The 5,000-nt window shown below is 36.1% G+C and overlaps 1 protein-coding gene across 9 annotated transcripts in view; it reads left to right on the top strand.

The window, feature by feature from the left end:
- Positions 1-5,000, top strand: part of dock4b (dedicator of cytokinesis 4b) — a 313,423-nt gene that overhangs the window by 248,085 nt on the left and 60,338 nt on the right. The window lies entirely within an intron of this gene.

The raw sequence follows: 5,000 nt of genomic DNA on the forward strand, positions 1-5,000 counted from the left end.
AATTGCGCTCTAGCGCCCCCTAGGAAGAAAACACAGACAAAACTGCCTGTAACTCCCAGTAGGAATGTCGTAGAGACATGAATCAAAAACCTCTATGTAGGTCTCACTTAGACCTAGATTTCATACACTGACAACCCCCAGCAAAAATCAACGGGAAGTTTGCAATTCCCCCTTCAAAACAAAAGTTGTGTAAAAACAGTCACCTTTTTTCAAACATTATCTCCTCTGAGCGCGTTTGTGGTGTCGGCTTCAAATTAGCACAGGGGAGAGATTGAACCCTTCTGATTAAAAGTTGATGAAAAAGTTTTAATTCCTGCTCCGGTTTGGATTTTATGAGCCCTCAAAATCGGTCCCGTCCATCGCTGCTTGCAGCTTTAACTGTCTATTATTCTTTTTATGTTGGCCTTTTATACTTCTTATGTTATTGTGTGAACGCTCCACAGCATCCACACTCATGGTTTTCTACACCAAAATTCATCTATTTATTATAATTCTTCTTCTCCAGATTTTGGCGTTTTTACCTTTACCTTACACATGTTTCATCCGATTCAAACGGTTCAGCCTATTCAGGAATTGCGGGCTTTCCCTTTGAAAAATTCCAAAAATTCCCAGAATTCCAAGTTTTCCGGGACATTTTTCCAATTTATTAATGAATTGGCTATTTTTAAAATTTCCACCATTTCCATGTTTTTTAACCGATTCAAACCATTCCACGTTCAACACATTCCACTATCCTGGAAATGTAAACTACCCTTTTTCCAAGTTCAAAAAAATTCCACGATTTTCCATAAATTTCTGTTTTTCCAAAGCCCTATTTCCACCCTTTTTTCTGGCGACTACTCCTTCCACATTTTTCAACACATTTCAACCGTTCCACCATCAAAACATTCCTCTTCATCAGGACAAAAAAAACAAAGTTGTTTTTTGAACTGGAAAAATTCCCGGTTTTCCCGAAATTCCAGGAATTCCTTAATACCATTTTTTAATTAAAGATGTTACTACTTCAACATTTCTTCACTGATTTGAAAAATTACAACACCAACCATTTCACCTCATTCAGAACATTAAAGTTTTTTACCATTTTCAAAAAAAAACATTTTTTTCTAACATTTTTGGGAAATTCCCAGATTTCCCAGAATTCCAGGTTTTCCGGGACATTTTTCCCATTCAAAATGAATTGGCCATTTTTCAAATTTCCACAATTTCCATGTTTTTCAACCGATTCAAACCATTCCACTTTCAACACATTTCACTATCCTGGAAATTTAAACTACCCTTTTTCCAAGTTCAAAAAAATTCCAGGATTTTCCATAAATTTCTGGTTTTCCAAAGCTCTATTTCCTCCCTTTTTTCTGGCGACTACTCCTTCCACATTTTTCAAAGCATTTCAACCGTTCCACCATCAAAACATTCCTCTTCATCAGGACAAAAAAACAAAAAATTCCCGGTTTTCCCGAAATTCCTGGAATTCCTTAATACCGTTTCTCAATTCAACATGTTACTACTTCAACATTTATCGACCAATTTGAAACATTCCAAAAGCAACCATTTCAACTCATTCAAACTATTCAAGTTTTTTACCATTTTCCAAAAAATTCCTGTTTTTTCCAAAACATTTTGGAAATTCCCACTGAAATCAATGGGACATTCTTCAAAGTTCCACAACTCCCACATTTTTCATCTGATTCAAACTGTTCCAACTTCAAAATGTTCATCCTGTTTAGGAATTGTGTGCTCTACTACAACAATTTTATTAGTATTCTTCTTCTCCAGATTTTGGCACCTTTACCTTCCACATTTTTCATCCGATTCAAACCGTTCCAACTTAAAACAGTTCAACCTATTTGGGAATTGCGGGCTTTCCCTTTGACAAATTCCAAAAAATTCCCAGATTTCCCAGAATTCCAGGTTTTCCGGGACATTTTTCCAATTTATAAATGAATTGGCCATTTTTAAATTTCCACCATTTCCATGTTTTTTTTACCGATTCAAACCATTCCACCTTCAATACATTTCACTATTCTGGAAATTTAAACTACCCTTTTTCCAAGTTAAAAAAAATTCCACGATTTTCCATAAATTTCTGTTTTTCCAAAGCCCTATTTCCACCCTTTTTTCTGGCGACTATTCCTTCCACATTTTTCAACGCATTTCAACCGTTCCACCATCAAAACATTCCTCTTTATCAGGACAAAAAAAACAAAGTTGTTTTTTGAACTGGAAAAATTCCCGGTTTTCCCGAAATTCCAGGAATTCCTTAATACCATTTTTTAATTAAAGATGTTACTACTTCAACATTTCTTCACTGATTTGAAAAATTACAACACCAACCATTTCAACTCATTCAGAACATTAAAGTTTTTTTACCATTTTCAAAAAAAAACTTTTTTCTAACATTTTTGGAAATTCCCAGATTTCCCAGAATTCCAGGTTTTCCGGGACATTTTTCCCATTCAAAATGAATTGGCCATTTTTCAAATTTCCACAATTTCCATGTTTTTCAACCGATTCAAACCATTCCACTTTCAACACATTTCACTATCCTGGACATTTAAACTACCCTTTTTCCAAGTTCAAAAAAATTCCAGGATTTACCAGAATTTCTGTTTTTCCAAAGGCCTATATCCACCCTTTTTTCTGGCGACTACTCCTTCCACATTTTTCAACGCATTTTAACCGTTCCACCATCAAAACATTCCGCTTCATCAGGACAAAAAAACAAAAAATTCCCGGTTTTCCCGAAATCCCTGGAATTCCTTAATACCATTTCTCAATTCAACATGTTACTACTTCAACATTTCTCGACCGATTTGAACAATTCCAACAGCAACCATTTTAACTCATTCAGACCATTCAAGTTTTTTACCATTTTCAAAAAAATTCCTGTTTTTCCCAAAATTTTTGGGAAATTCCCATTGAAATCAATGGGGCAATCTTCAAAGTTCCACAACTCCCACATTTTTCATCTGATTCAAACTGTTCCAACTTCAAAATATTCAGCCTGTTTAGGAATTGTGTGCTCTCCTTCAACAATTGTATTAGTATTTTTCTTCTCCAGATTTTGGCGCGCTCTACCTTCCACATTTTTCTTCCAATTGAAACCGTTCCAACTTCAAACTGTTCAGCCTATTCGGGAATTGTGGGCTTTCCCTTTGACAAATTCCAAAACATTCCCAGATTTCCCAGAATTCCAGGTTTTCCGGGACATTTTTCCAATTCAAAATAAATTGGCCATTTTTCAAATTTCCACCATTTCCATGTTTTTTAACGGATTCAAACCATTCCACCTTCAACACATTTCACTATCCTGGAAATTTAAACTACCCTTTTTCCAAGTTAAAAAAAATTCCAGGATTTTCCAGAATTTCTGTTTTCCAAAGCCCTATTTCCACCCTTTTTTCTGGCGACTACTCCTTCCACATTTTTCAACGCATTTCAAGCGTTCCACCGTCAAAACATTCTTCTTCATCAGGGAAAAAAAAACAAGTTGTTTTTTGAACTGGAAAAATTCCTGGTTTTCCCGAAATTCCTGGAATTCCTTAATACCATTTCTCAATTAAAAATGTTACTACGTCAACGTTTCTTGACTGATTTGAAAAATTCCAACAACAACCATTTCAACTCATTCAGACCATTCAATTTTTTTACCATTTTCAAAAAAATTCCTGTTTTTCCCAAACTTTTTGGGAAATTCCCATTGAAATCAATGGGACATTCTTCAAAGTTCCACAACTCCCACATTTTTCATCTGATTCAAACTGTTCCAACTTCAAAATATTCAGCCTGTTTAGGAATTGTGTGCTCTCCTTCAACAATTTTATTAGTATTTTTCTTCTCCAGATTTTGGCGCGCTCTACCTTCCACATTTTTCTTCCAATTGAAACCGTTCCAACTTCAAACTGTTCAGTCTATTCAGGAATCGCAGGCTTTCCCTTTGAAAAATTCCACAAAATTCCCAGATTTCCCAGAATTCTAGGTTTTCCGGGACATTTTTCCCATTTAAAATGAATTCGCCATTTTTCAAACCTCCACCATTTCCACATTTTTCAACCGATTCAAACCATTCCACCTTCAACACATTCCACTACCCGCTGAGGTGTGTAAAATAAAGATGCAAAGACCCGCCTTAGGTTGCTTCTGATTGGTCTACACTCCGTGGTGCCTTCCGTGAGTGACAATAATTTATGGATTGCTCTGTGATTGGTTCTTTCGGTAAATTAATCAGAATTACTGTCTGCCATGTTGCTTTGACGATGTCAGTCGCGAACAACAATAGTACTCTCGTATTACGTCATCACAGAAGTGTCGCAAGATTAGGGCGGCCATATTTTGACACAGATCTACAATCAACCAACTCATGACTTTCTAACCGGACATCAACCGATCCATACTATATATACACTACCGTTCAAAAGTTTGGGGTCACATTGAAATGTCCTTATTTTTGAAGGAAAAGCACTGTACTTTTCAATGGAGATAACTTTAAACTAGTCTTAACTTGAAAGAAATACACTCTATACATTGCTAATGTGGTAAATGACTATTCTAGCTGCAAATGTCTGCTTTTTGGTGCAATACCTACATAGGCCCATTTCCAGCAACTATCACTCCAGTGTTCTAATGGTACAATGTGTTTGCTCATTGGCTCAGAAGGCTAATTGATGATTAGAAAACCCTTGTGCAATCATGTTCACACATCTGAAAACCGTTCAGCTCGTTACAGAAGCTACAAAACTGACCTTCCTTTGAGCAGATTGAGTTTCTGGAGCATCACATTTGTGGGGTCAATTAAACGCTCAAAATGGCCAGAAAAAGAGAACTTTCATCTGAAACTCGACAGTCTATTCTTGTTCTTGGAAATGAAGGCTATTCCACTAAATTGTTTGGGTGACCCCAAACTTTTGAACGGTAGTGTAGATCGATCCAGAGGCTACCCAAAGGATGTACTCACATATTTATAAATGGTTGATTTATATAGGCTAGTAAGGTAAAGTTTTGTA

Source organism: Entelurus aequoreus, linkage group LG12 (genome assembly GCF_033978785.1).
Source record: "Entelurus aequoreus isolate RoL-2023_Sb linkage group LG12, RoL_Eaeq_v1.1, whole genome shotgun sequence".
Lineage (NCBI taxonomy): Eukaryota > Metazoa > Chordata > Actinopteri > Syngnathiformes > Syngnathidae > Entelurus > Entelurus aequoreus.